Raw genomic sequence first — 14932 nt, 5'->3', positions numbered from 1 at the left:
AACACTAGTGTCATACGACAAATACTTTGCAACTTGTCAATTCACACGTCAGGCTCGATCCGGTCAATGATGATACGAAGTTCCGGCTTCTGAGAAAACTAATGTCAAGGTAAACAATCACCATCAAGAGTCCATATATGGCAATGATTGCTTTGCATTAGGGAAACCGTGAATTTAAGCAAACTCGGAACTTTGTAGAGTTATCCAAGCGGACCGATTCTTCATACACGATTCTTTACAGTGGGTCATTCCAAACACTCACCTGTTATGCAAACTATCGTTCAGGATGTGTGATGGGGACATATTTCAAACCCGGCCAAGACATGGCTGAGATAGTCAGTACACGAGTCAGTCAAACAAGATGGGATGAACCACTGCAGTTTCGGCATGAGCGAGTGCTCGGAGGATGCATCGAACTTACAGACGAGCTAGTGAGGCAGTATTTCTCAATTGAATCGTGAATATCGGTACAGGAGCTTTCGGATTTGAAGGAAAACCAAACTGTTGTGGAAATATCACATTAAGCTTCCGGATAGCTGTTGGACGGTGATTTTCAGGATCTCAGAATACCAATAGAAGAGATTCTTCCAGCTTCACCACCATCTAAACAAAATCGGAATCGGAACATATGGGTGTTTCAAAGCAAAACAGTGGCATTGCACCTGGGAGAATTATGGCTAATAGTATTCTGTGCTGCAGTGGCGATCGTTAGAGGTTTAAGATACCGATTTACCAGACGTGACCTGCGCTAAGATGGTTGGATGTGACAAGTACTTCCAACGGCAGCAGAGGTTAGCGAGTCGGTTCTAGAACAAACGTGTCGCTATTGAAAGGTTCATTGCATACAGAAACGGCAATAGATCGGCGATATTACGTCTAAATTACAAGAAGGCGTACGGCTCCATACCATAGATCCTGTAGTCGTACAGTTCCTTCAGCAGCCGAGGTGAATGACAATGTTACAGCTCAGAAGTCAGGCGGACATGTTACGGTCTTCAAGACGATTCCTTCACCCCGCAAAGAATTGGTTTGGCGATTAGCTGCCTCTCGGTACGGCATCTAATCGAAACGATTACGGCTATCTGATATGTTGACTCGACGGAACGACTAGGTGTAGTTATTAAACTAGTTGAAAGGTTCAGTGGCGATATTGGCATGGAGTTTAGCGTAGAGTATGGCCGATCTGTACAAATGTGTCGGATTCCAGTAGCTCCCCGAGATTCGCCACAACGTCATCAGGATTAAGCTCCGAGATAAAATTTTGAATGGAGTGAACTTTGTCTTGAAGTCTTTTCCGAACGGGTTGTGAAGTATGGGTTGTCAACCCAGTTGCTGTCCCCGTGATTATAGTTTCAGCGTTGTCAAATAAAGCCGAACCGAACTGGAAGATTTAGTAAAGTGAGAAGTCTTGTTATATTTCATCTTAAGTAAAAAGTAAGTAAAAACAAGTTTTTCTCCATTAAGAAGAAAATTGACTAAAAAATTCATTCCCGCGCGAAGGGCCCAAAACCCTTAACCAAATTAGTTATGGAATTTGCATTTCGACCATGCCTCATCAAAATCTGACACTAACTTCGATTCAGGATTAAGATAGTGCCGGATTGACGTTTTTGGTACTGGCGTCGTCAAACCGGCGCTAGCTTACTCCTGGTTGTAAGTTAATGCCGGATGCTAATGAGACGAGTTCGAAATGCAAATTAAGGATGCTTAGATAAGCAGGAAGGCGCCGCGCTAAGAGGTTCACATAGCCGCGGGATGCAGGTTACGGGGAACCGTTGACTCAAGCCAAGATAATTCTCGTGATCAAGGTCAATATGATAGCCTTCTTGGACCGGATAATGCCGACCGGATTAGACCGGAGGATTGCACTGTTTTATCGAATCAGTTTTTAGGTCGGAGTTGCCCAGATGTATTAGTCTATGACAAGGATTGACGAGTTATCGACGGCGCCAGTGGTTGAATGGAAAGCGTGACCGCCACTCATTCCAATTTGTCTGGATTCAATTCCAGCCGAGGCCGTTGAGATTTTTCCGAGGTGAAAAAATCTGTGGTCACGTCTTCCTTCGGAAGGGAATAAAGCCGTTGGTTCCCGGTCTATGAGTTTGGTGGATCGATATCTAGTCCAGATAGATGAAGTCACCATCCTGGCGTCGGTGAAGAAGAAGTGATCCAACTTCTATACTCTTACTAACAAAAATATCCTCCTAAGATACTTTTGGAGTGCGCAGTAGTATATACGGCCTCTAGCAGAAGCAAGTGTCGGACTAACCATTCCTTCCCTTTTCTTCCGCGATCTACGTTCTGGCCTGGCCGCCGGTATTGATCAATACTTTAGGATTACCAGGAGTTGCACATTGAAAGATGTTTCGCTACTCCCAAGCACAATTATCTACTTATTCTCTGTGCAACCTCAGCTAGTGATAGGTACCAACATTCTACGCTACGACCCTCCCATCTCGGCATGGGCATACATACGTCTATTCACTTACTCTTCTGCGACACTTGCCTCAGCATGAGCAGACCATTTGCTTACTTCTTCGCGCTCAGCTCTTTCCGCTCTAACTATCTGATATGTTGATTCAACGGAACGACTAGGTGTAGTTATTAAACTAGTTGAAAGGTTCAGTGGCTATATTGGCATGGAGTTTAGCGTGAAGAAATGCCGATCTGTACAAATATGTCGGATTGCAGTAGCTTCCCGAGATTCGCCACAACGTCATCAGGATTAAGCTCCGAGATAAAATCTTGAATGGAGTGAACTTTGTCTTCAAGTCTTTTCTGAACGGGGTGTGACGTATGGGTTATCAACCCAGTTGCTGTCCCCGTATATATCAGCAGTTTCAGCGTTATCAAATGAAGCCGAACCGACCTGGAAGATTTAGTAAAGTAAAAAGTAAGTAAAAACCAGTTTTTCTCCATTAAGAAGAAAATTGACTAAAAATTCATTCCCGCGAAGGGCACAAATCCCTTAACCAAATTAGTTATGGAATTTGCGTTTCGACCTTGTCTATTCAAAATCCGACGCCAATTTTGATTCAGGACTAAGATAGTGTCGGAATGGCGTTTTTGGTACTGGCGTCGTCAAACCGGCGCTAGCTTACTCCTGGCTGTAAGTTAATGCCAGATGCTGATGAGACGAGCTCGAAATGCAAATTAAGGACGTTTAGAAAAGCAGGAATGCGCCGTGCTAAAATGTTCACATAGTTCCCGGATGCAGTTTACGGGGAGTTGGCTCAAGCCAAGAGAATTCTCGTGATCAAGGTCAATGTGATAGCCTTCTTGGACCGGATAATGCCGACCGGATTAGACCGGAGGATTGTACTGTTTTATCAAACCAGTCTAGGCCGGAGTTGCCAGATGTATTAGTCTATGACAAGGATTGACGAGTTATCGACGGCGCCGGTGGTTGAGTGGTAAGCGTGACCGCCACTCATTCCAATTTGCCTGGGTTCAATTCCAGCCGAGGCCGTTGAGATTTTTCCGAGGAGAAAAAATCTGTGGTCACGTCTTCCTTCGGAAGGGAAGTAAAAGTCGTTGGTCCCCGGTCTTATGAGTTTGGTGGATCGATATCTAGATATCCAGATAGATGAAGTCACCTTTCTGGCGTCGGTAAAGAAGAAGCGATACAACTTCCATACTCTTACTAACAAAAACATCCTCCTCCTGTGATACCTGTGGAGTGCGCAGTAGTATATACGGCCTCTAGCAAAAGCAAGTATCGGACTACCCATTTCTTCCCTTTTCTTCCGCGATCTACGTTTGGGCCTGGCCGGCGCCGGTTTTGATCAATACTTTAGGATTACCAGGAGTTGCACATTGAAAGATGTTTCGCTACTCCCAAGCATAATTATCTACTTATTCTCTGTGCAACTTCAGCTAGTCCAGATCGATAACCAGGGGTGTCGCACAAGCTCAAGGATTGACAACGAGTTATGGCTAATACATTTTTTTACGAAATTCAAAGCTGGCTACTATTTAGAAGTCGCTTTTTCTCCGCCCGCGAGTTTTTTGGACAGGACGATATATCGGTTCCGCTATGATATTATTAGTAATCAGTACTTCTGTGTTTTTTTTACGATGGAGAATGCATTTACGCACTGACCCAGTACACGTGCTTAGTAGTTGCCAAGCTATCACACGGAAGTGTACTGGAGTGTCGGACTCGACCAGAACTATACTACCTAACCGACCAAACTCCATTGGGTTTCGCCATCTTTCCCCAAGGAACTACCTCCCGGCATTACTTCTGGGGGGATGGCTGTACTTAATGTACTCAATCACTCTCGCTCACGCATGCACACATCCAGTATGAGGCTTACTTGGGTGCTCGCTCTGTCACATCCTGACGCTCGCTCTGACACTCCATGTGAGGCTTACTTGTGTGCTCACCTCTAGCACCCTATACTCCTCTGCCACGCCACGAGGTATCATAGCGATAGGTACCAACATTCTACGCTACGAACCTCCCATCTCGGCATGGGCAGTCCATACATATGTCTATTCACTCACTCTTCTGTCACACTTGGCTCAGCATGAGCAGACCATTCGCCCACTTCTCCGCGCTCAGCCCTTTCCGCTCTAACTAACCAATCACAAGTTAGTCATGCTTGTCGTCTGCTGCTCGGCGCTCCAGATTCTCTGCAACCGATAGGCAATCTGAGTGGTTGCAGTCGAGAATGCGTTCCACTTCTGTACTTCTGTGCTTGTGGGACATCATCTGCGACCAGTTGTTTGCCTGTGAACACATGTAACGTTCGTGTGTTGCGACGAATTGGAACGGATCAAACTTAATGGAATATTGCAAATGTGCTTTTCCCATGAAATACTCATGTCAGTTTCAACCAAACGATGTACGAATATTTCATTTCATATTCTGGTCAGTAAGAGGAATGGGCACGGCGTAGTAAGTTGTACATTTTAATTTATTGAATGCCTGGCGATGCCAATGGCTAACTCTGTCAAGGATCAGTCGGAAATATCGACTATAAAACTAGATATGTTTGTACAGGTTTTTTTTAAACTTGTTGACCACTTCGTTTCACTAAACTACAGCGCGCTAGTAATATCGTAAAAGTAATGATTCAAAAACTGTTCAACCATGCTGGGTTGCCAATATTTATCTACATTAACATTTATATTTACTATACTGTGTTAATTTCTTTTTCATGTATTGTAGAATGGAGCAAAAACAGGAAATCGGCGAAGTTGGAACAAGTTTTAACAAAAAAGCATTGAGGTTCGTATCTCAATGTAATCCAAAAGATCGAACGGCCAAAGGACAATTATTAGTTGAAGTTACTGCATCATCCCGTGATCGGAAGAAACATAATAGAAAATGGAAATAGAATTTGAAAGAAAAAACACCAGTGATTCATGATTGGCAGAGTTTCGACGACATTAACTAGTGATTGTGGTGATATTAGATATAATAATTATATTGTATCTTACAGAGACAAACGATGCAGATAAGGTAGTAATGAAGAACCGAAAGAAGCTAACCAATAAAAATCTCCAACTAGTCCGGTTTGATCCTCCCTGTTCTTTGACAGTTTCTAACCCGCCTAGTGTTTTTCAACTGCGACAGTTTTCTCAGGACTACTTAAATTGATTACTCAATACTTCTTAAGCTATCCTGATCAGTTTTTTGTGATGACTAGATTGCTTTATGAAGGTGCAATTTGTGAAATATGTGATCAGTATTAGAATATTGGATAGATCTTCCGTTAAATAATTTTTTTTTTCAAAAGTAAGCCTAGCGAACTATATTTTATCATGTCTGAGACCTCCCAGCAAAGCCGTATGTCAAATTTTGAAAATGATCGAAAACTAACAATTCCCAAAAACTTATTTACTTGGGACAGCTCACTCGATGTTTGATCCGAATGTGAAGCTGTAGAAATTTGTAAAATTACACGCATTGTGCATAATATCTTTGAAAAGAGACCCCAATCTCTTCCACTAATAACAGTGATGATCTTCGATTTTGAAACCTTTTTGAACTGGGCTGTTTACATTTTTTCCAGACGTGAAAGCCTCATTTCAGATTAGTCGCATGGCACGGAGAATGTCGAGAACATCGGATGGATGGGGTGGCCACAAGCGGATTTTATGTGATCTTACCGGGAAACTATTTATTACATTCTTATGACTTCAAGACAGACAATTCATGGTGGCCTACAATACAAACTGCAATGTCAAAATTCGAATGAAACATCCAACGACGCAAGAGTTTTACCAAAGGATTTTCTCCAAATAATAGATAAATATGGAAAAAAACTTGAAACGTCGTAACGCTCTGAAATTACGCAGAAGCACTATTTGATTTATTTTAACCGTGATGATAATTTGAAAGCAGTAGAAAAGGCACGTTTTGTGTTCGATGTGCGGGTAAATTGGGAACACTACAAGCTATGGAGGTGGTGGGTAGTGCTCTATTCAAAATCTGATTCAGTGTTGTAGATGTCAAGGCTTAGGAAACAACAAAAAATGTCATCTAGATTTATAAAGTAAGATTTTGTGGCGATATTTTGCACATAAACGGCGTTTGTCCTGTGAAAGGAATCAGAAAAAAAGTCTCAGAAGTCAAATATAGTTTCTGGACATGCCGCATCGGAGAAAAACCGTAATTTCTCGTTCTGCTCAACAGAATAGGTCGGCTCCGACAGCATAAGTCATTAAATTGACTTTACGCTTGTCCGGACATGCCGCAGACTCAGGTGATTCCCATTTAATGCCAAAGGATCCTGACTCCTGCGCTGCAGAAGACAAACAGTTAAGTAGCCGGGAAACTCTAAGCTTGTTCATTGACCCTACTCCACGCTTTTCTAAACTTTCTTACTTGAAATCCTTGCTCTCCCATGAGTACTATGGCTCTTAATATTTGAAAAATACTTCACCTTCCAGTCCCTTGCTAATTATATGTCGTTACACTATAAACAACAGAATAGGAAAATTTTCTTACTTCTTCAGGTACCTTTCGTCAAAAAGTGAAATAAATTGCAAAATAAAGAAATGATTGGAGCTTTCTCCAATGCCTATTTTCATCATCTTAAGGAAGGTGCGTCACTAATTCATTAATTACTCGTCCCACAATCAATTGAACGCGTACAAATGGGTATCGACAGCTTTGCTTCGTCGTTAAGAATATAATATAATAACAAATGCCCTGAAAACGGTGAAATTCTCGTGTTTGAGCGCAACGAAAACTCGAATCGAAAGCCCCTATTGTTGTGCTACCATTTAACTCAATACGTTGAACAACGATGGCAGACACTGCTCTAACCAACGGCTTCAAATGGGTAGAGTGATAATAGCAACATTGCGAAAATAGGCTCATCACCCTATACAAAAACCTTCTATTCCAGTCACACCAGCCTATGGCAGATGGCGTGTCCTTTGTCTCCGTGGTAGATTGTTCGGTTTAACAGCCGTTGATGACCACCTCCAATTTTAAATCCAAATAACGCTTCCTTTACTCTCATCGATCTGGGTAGTATTACAGAGGAATTTCTACAACAATCAATGTTTCAATTGATGACTTTAATGTTACATTTAAAATTCATGTTAAGGGCATTTCCAACTATGTTTAATACTGTCAATAATCATTCAAATTTGTTGAATCGGAATGCTCGTTCAGAAAATGCGTGCTAAGATGAATTTTTCGATGGTGTATATTGTCGCGATCGAAATTTTTTAAAGCCTAATTTTAAAATGAAGTGTAACAGTAAATTTGTTATTCATAGTTTAAAAAAAAAGAATGTTGGATTAGGCGGAGAAATCGCTGTAACAATCAATCGAATATCGCATTTTTACATGTTTTGACCCGAAGACCTTTGAGAATTGAACTCCAAGTTGATCTTGGAAACACATTTTTGGGTACGGAAAAAATGCTGATCAAAGCCTTCTTTTCCCCAGAAATGAATTATAAAGAAACTATGAAACATAATTAATTCAAAATTACTATTGTGAAGGTGTTTAAGATGGAATTTTGTTTATTGCTTTTCGTCGGACACTCATCTGTACCTGTGAGAACTGACCTATTATAAATAACACTCTATCGATTATTCTACTGATTTTACAAATAATGACTCAAAAACCTCGATCTCCAATAAGTCCAAATCGCCTGCCAAACCATACATTTTTATTATACATTTTTGAAAAATCTGCGAATTATTCTAGAAACGTTAAACAAATCACTACGCTCAATATATCACCACACTAAGCACACTCTTTTATCTACCTTCCCTTTCCAGATGCCCTACAGCAACGGGGCCGCGCTGCGCTTTCTGCTGCCGAGCCCCCTGCGCGGCAACTACCAGGACTGCAATCTGACGCGACTCTCGCAAGGTTCGACCATCGACTCGGTGTATCGAGACGAAGCCGATGACGAGCTCGGTTCCATCACCCCACTCGCATACCGGCCAACGATCGAGGGCATCGGCTGCAGCTATGGAAAGCAATATGGAAATGGTTGCAGTGGTGGTTGTGGTGGCGGTGGTGGTGATGGTGGGGATCGGTACAGCAGTGGTAGCAGTAATGGGTGCAACGGTACGAGCAGAAATGGTGACTACCGGAATGGAGTAGGGTGAGTTTTTTGCTAATCCGGTGTAATTGAACTGTTTTTAAATCTTCTGTATTGAATGAGTGTATGAAGATTTTGTGGATTATTTTCGGTACAACCTTGCCGGTCACACAAAATTGTTGAGTAGAAGCCAAGTTTTTCTATTTTTGAAAAATGGTTACTATTAAAAACTGCTTTCATGTAGCTGCCGGTATTATCGCAAAAACAGTCGACACTCTTGTCAGTTAGTTAAAAATAGTTTCGGCACAGACGACAAGATCCGTGTTGTCGAAGGGTGTCACCTAAGTTTCTCACGTTTCTGGCTAGACGGTTGAAAAATTTGTGATCGAAGCAACCTTTCCTATTTAGTGATCTGTCTCTATTACTTGTCTGTCTGCTACCGTTCACATACAGTGTCGTTCAAAATAATTGCAGGTGTTGTTTTTTCGAGTTTAGTGTGATATACACTACACTCGAAAAAATACTAACGCTGCTATTATTTCGAACCGCACTGCATGTATGTCACCGGCAAACTAGCGATCATTTACTACGCTAACCACCATACCGTCGGAAAATCGACACAGAAGGTGAGAAGGTTCAAAGAGGTTAGTTACCGTCGGCCTACCCTTCCACTCAACTATTCAATTCACACCGACGCGCCGCGACGCCGTCTTAGCGGGTGATACACGGTGTTCCGAAAATAAGATCTCGCATTCATCAGTGAGCAATTGAGCACACTGTTAGCCCCTGCCTGGTTGGCGATCGTTTTGTTCCCCTCTAACTTCTGTGCACTCATCGCCAAATAGGCCTACTGTGTGTATGTGTACATTCTGTATGTTTATTTCGGATATACAAATGTGAAGCCGTTTGCGTCGTTGGGTGTACTGTGGTTAACAGAAGACACTGTCACACAGAGCAGGCGACATTCGTCGGTCGAGGGGTGCGTCAAGTGACATTCAACCTCATATGTCCTTTCTCCGAAAATTGGCCCCATTCCGATGCCGTTCATCCGAGTACCGTTCCTATCAAATTTATCAAAATCCGCCTAAAAGACCCAAACATTCGAGCAGCCCTTCACCTCCGCCTCCAGGTTGATCTCTGTCACCCTTGTTTCGGACGAGCGAGAAGCTTCCTCGGAGCGAACCCAGAACCAGCGGGTGCAAAAACAGTCGTCAGTTGATTCTTTTGCTATCGTTGGAACCGGTCGTCCGTTCGTTCGTCCATCCACCGCACCATTTCGTAATGCGGTTTGTTTTTGTTTACAAATCCCCACGCGAACCGATCGTGCTGGCCCCGTGCCGTCTCGTGTGTTCAACGTAACCAAAACCTACCGACGAAAGTATCCACTCAGCTGTTATCCAACGATAGCCGGACTAATTTGTACCAAATTTGGTCATAATATTCAGAACGGCGCGGTGCGGCGACGGTGGGAAGTCAAAGTGTAAAAGTTTGACAGTCGGCCAAAACGATTCCATGATCGGATGGCCGGACTCTGCGTGACGGTCGCGACTAGAAATGATGGCCAACAGATGCACCGACGACGACGATGACCTTCCGGTGGCACAGCTGTCATCCTGCCGCGTTCTACGTTGTTGTTCCGCACATCTCGTGGTGAATTAAATTGTGCCGACAGATCCGGCGTTTGGTCACTATAAAAATGTGAACTTCCGGCAGGATCCGCTAAACGGCCATCAACGTCGAATCAGTGCAGTGTTAAGAGAATAGAAAAAAAATACAAATCACTCTATTTAGTAGCAGGTCCCAGTTTATGGTAAACCAGATAGCCTCTAATGTACACAGTGACGTGTGACAGCAGAACATCTTTTTTTTTGCTGTTGTTGTTGGATTCGTGTGTGCGCACGAGAAGCTCAGAATCGAAAACACATGTTTGACCGTGCGTCGCGTCGCCACGCCTCGCCTCGGACGGACGGGCGTAAAGCGGGGTGAACTCTTCTGCGGCTCGGTTGGGGCAGACGTCGAGGCGCGGTAATTTAAAATTAAAACAGTAAACCGGCCGTTCCTCTTTAGCGGTGTCGCCCGTCATCGGCATCAGCTTCAATTTCCGAATCGTGTGACATAAATACAGACACATACAAAAACACTCGCTCAACTAGCTTAACCGAGCCGCAGGGTTGCGAACCTAGAGGCGGTCAGCGTGGGCGGAAGGATTGTTTTCCGCTCTCGTTTTTATTTTTTTTTGCTATCTAGCAAAATTGTTTGTTTCGCCAGCGCAGAAAAGTTGGCAAAGTTAGAGGAGCGTTGTATAATGCCAAAAATGATCTACCAACGAACGACGAAAACGGTTAAGCCGGACAGGATTAAGCGGTAAGGAGTTTGCTGTGAAACGTTTTGTAGTTTAACTAAATGATCGGTTCATAAAAGCGTATGTGCCGGAGTGGATTTAATAGAAAATGTATGTGGGAATATTTGTCACTTTTCTAGCTTTCTCAACTAAAAGATTCAATGTTTTGTGCAGCACATCACTTTCAAGCTTTCTATTTAAGATCAACGTTGAAGTTTTTCTGTTGATTCAATGATAAATCCTCATAGCATACACGATTGTTCCCAAAATCGTGAATAAAGTGTCATAAATTCTGGAACAATCACGTTTTACGTTACGAAAACAGAACCATGAACAAAAATCATGTGTTTTATAATTATGTTCATTTCATTCATTTGCATTCAGTAACGCCTATAAACCTTTATTAGTGGAGATATTTGTTTTTGTTTTATGAACTTCAGTCGCGGTTTCCGCCATATCATTACCAAATTGATTTGCTGTGCGTGAACTAGTTCACAACTTTATGAACGATATTTCTAAAACCAAACGTGATTTTACTCATAGCTTTTGGAACATTAGTCAGAGTCCGACTATGCGACGTGAACCGATTCATGATTTGTTACATCATTAACGTGATCTGGTTTTCGTAACCTATTTCACGAAACCAGGAACATTATTCATGAATCCTTTCTATCTTCGTGATCTAGTTCGTGATTCATAATATAATAGTCACGATTCAATATCCGTGCTCGTGAAATAGTTCACGAAATGTTATTATTGTATCCGTGAACTGATTCCTGATTTCTAGCGACTTAGTCACAAGTCACCATGCTCATGAAATCGTTCACAAAACTATGAAATAATTTTATGTATTCGTGAACAACTCATGTATAATCGTCATGACATCCCATTCGTGCTCGTGTAATAGTTTACAAAATCTAAAAATATTATTCTTGTATACGTGAATTTATTTTACGATTCCTAGCGACTGACCATTAGTGCTTGTGAAATAGCTCACAAAATCATAAAATCTTATTCATACAAACGTGAACTGTTCCATGATTCCTACAATAATAGTCGCACCTGACCATGAAATAGTTCACAAAATCATACAATGTCGTTCATGTGTTGGTGAACTGGTTCGTGATTCTTAGTATAATTTTCACGACTGACCATTCGTGCCTGTGAAATAGTGAATAAAATATAATTCATGGATTTGTGAACTGGTTCATGACTCGTAGTGCATGATTCACGAGCTATCTTGAGTGATTGTGATATTATGAAGACATATTTTCAATTTCATACAACTGCATATGGTCTTGAAATTTTCATGTAATTTATTTCACAAAATTTGGGTTTTGTCGAGAAAATCATAGACAGTGAAGACCCGATTTTATCAGCCCCCGATTTTATCAGCTTTTTGGCCCGATTTTGTCAGCATCATATGAAAATTGATAACTGGTAGTTTGATGGGCTCTAGCAGCCGAACCAAGTTGAATTCGAGTAAATTCTTTCTTGAGCATATTTTTCTTATCTTAGAGATCCGAAATATGCCAAAATAAAAATCTATTTTTTTAAATTATACGCTGTCAGACCCCCTTAAGAGGAATTTAAACTAAATAAACAGAAAGAGTCGTGAGCCTATGTATATCAAGGGACCAACGAAGAATATTTTAAGAGATTCGGTTTCTTAAAAAGAAAGAAAAATATTTATCCGGATTTTGTCAATGTCCCCGTTTTATCAGCCTAAAATTCACCAAGGGGCTGATAAAACCGAGTCTTCACTGTAGGTATGTCCAGCCTACAGCGACGAGCAACAGGTGCAAGCAGCAGATATAAGAAAACTTTTAAGACTTATCATTAGTCATTCGATAATGTTCAATGTCTAGACATAAGACGAAAACTGCGCTGGGCACCAAAAATGTATTATGGAACTATAAATCGTGTTCGTGATGTAGTTCATAAAACAAAATACCGCGTATCAGTTAGTCTTTTATTTACCAACTTTTATTGGTACGGAGTAACCGAGTAAAAAAATCCGATAGCAATTAAACACGAACATGAGTCACATTATTCCACGTGTCAAATTCGAACGTGAGCTCAAGAATAAAATATCACGATAACGTGCATTTAAATTACGAAAAACCTGATAGATACTGTTATGACTAAAATATCAAAAATTATGACCATGGTATTGACAAGATGGCCACAAATCACTCTATTTGTGACTAAAATGTCGTGATGACGTGAATAGAAATTACGGAAATCGTGACTGAGATCCTGAAATAAGCCACACTATCTTGCCAAAAAAATCCAACACGAAAATCGTGAATAAAATATCACGATAACGTGAATATAAATTACGAATATCGAGACCAAAGCCTTGAAATCAAGAACATAAATCGACCTACTCTACCAGTAAAATCCATGAATGAATAAAATATCACAGTAACGTGATGAGAAACTACGAAAATCGCCACTAAGCTCCTGGAATCATGAACATAGTTTTAGTTTTTTGTAAACACAAATAGTTTCATGAATACTAGGTTTATTATCCATAATTTCAGGTATTCCGTCACGATTTCCGTAAATCGTTCAGTTCACGAAATCGTGATTTTTTGTTCATGAATTTCTGAACTAATTTTCTTCGTGTAGAAGATTCTGTATGTTTGTTTCTGTTGTCAGTCTAAAGAAAACATCATGGGTCGACAAAACGGGTTATCACCTACAAGATAAATTGCCATTGCCGTTTTTTCCAAATATTTTTGAAATTACTTTGTAGGCGTTAAAAAAAAGGTCCAATCTGTTGGTAAACGTAGGGTATTTACCGCTTTAAAGGCAAAAGCGTGAGCAAAGTCAGCAGTATCGAGCAAACCTTTTGAAAAATTTACAATGGGAATTTCGGGAATGAAAATCCGCGAAGAAAAAAAATTTCCGCCCATTTGGCTGAATTCGAACCATTAGCATCCTTAGCAATTACGGCGTTAACGCATTGCTTTATGCGATGGAGAACTGCCCCTGCGCTTGAGAAATAGATGATCAATCCGATTGTAAGTACATTACATTACACATCAAAACCGAAAATTGGTCAGCTTCGCCCATTTTTTCATTGTGCATTAAACCTACACATGGGTGCAACCCTCCACTTTAAAGATGTATGTGTGGAGCATTTGATATTTCTTGAGCGTTTTTTCAAAACGTCATATCTGCAATGAGTTACTCTCTCTGTTTACTTTCTCTTTCGATTTTTACGGCGTCACTACAACACTTTTCACTTATTTTACAGTACAGATCGAAAGACGGTGGTTTTAACTAGCATATTATGCAAAGAGCTGAGGGATGAATGTTAAAGTGACCGAATTATTAACAGAAGAGAAAGTAAACAAAGAGAGTAACTCATTGCAGATATGACGTTTTGAAAAAACGCTCAAGATTTGCTCTTCAGTTGTGAAAGTGGCATCGAAGCAACATTTTGCTCGCGAAAATCAGAGCTATTCGCACGTCAAGTGCCGGTAAGCCGGAGGCCTCAAAACGATGAAAAAAAGACTGACCAGATCTTTCAAGAACGAGTTGATTTACAAGAAGGTGGTGACTCTAAATCGTGAAGACAAAACAAGACGGCCAGAGAACGACCATGGATGCTATACATAAAGATGCTGACGAATTTCGATTGCGTAGTGCAGGATGACGAAACCTACGTCAAGACACACTTTAAACAGTTTCCTGAACAGGAATATTATACCTCGACTGGAAGAGGAATGGTGGCATAGATTTTTAAACACATTAAGCTGATGAAGTTCGCCAAAAAATACTCGTGTGGCAGGCGATCTGTCCCTGTGGTTTGAAGAGCGACAGTTTCATTGCAATTGGGACCATGAACCAGGAAACTTATGTGCAGCCGGAAGCCTGGAAAATCGTCCGGGTACTGCTGCACATAAATTTGCCTTTCCTTAAGCAACACAATCGCTCGGATTTTTTTTTTTAGCCGGATTTGACATCTTGTCATTCCGGAACCTCAATAAGACCCGAATGACAGCTGTTAGCGAGATGCAGTTCAAGGCAAACTGGTGTTTTGCGGCGAGCAAAGTGAC

At 41.3% G+C, this 14932-nt stretch overlaps 1 protein-coding gene across 1 annotated transcript in view; it reads left to right on the top strand.

Moving 5' to 3' along the window:
• Positions 1–8386, top strand: part of LOC131691151 (protein MAK16 homolog) — a 47437-nt gene extending 39051 nt beyond the window's left edge. The window contains exon 4 of the mRNA XM_058977357.1: positions 8253–8386. The gene's annotated coding sequence lies outside the window, so the exon portion shown is untranslated. The remainder of the gene's footprint in view (positions 1–8252) is intronic.
• Positions 8387–14932: the final 6546 nt, after the last annotated feature.

The sequence above is a fragment of the Topomyia yanbarensis genome, chromosome 1, assembly GCF_030247195.1.
Source record: "Topomyia yanbarensis strain Yona2022 chromosome 1, ASM3024719v1, whole genome shotgun sequence".
Taxonomy (NCBI): domain Eukaryota; kingdom Metazoa; phylum Arthropoda; class Insecta; order Diptera; family Culicidae; genus Topomyia; species Topomyia yanbarensis.
The sequence above is the reverse complement of the archived record's forward strand: the minus strand, read 5'-3'. Positions and strand labels throughout refer to the sequence as shown.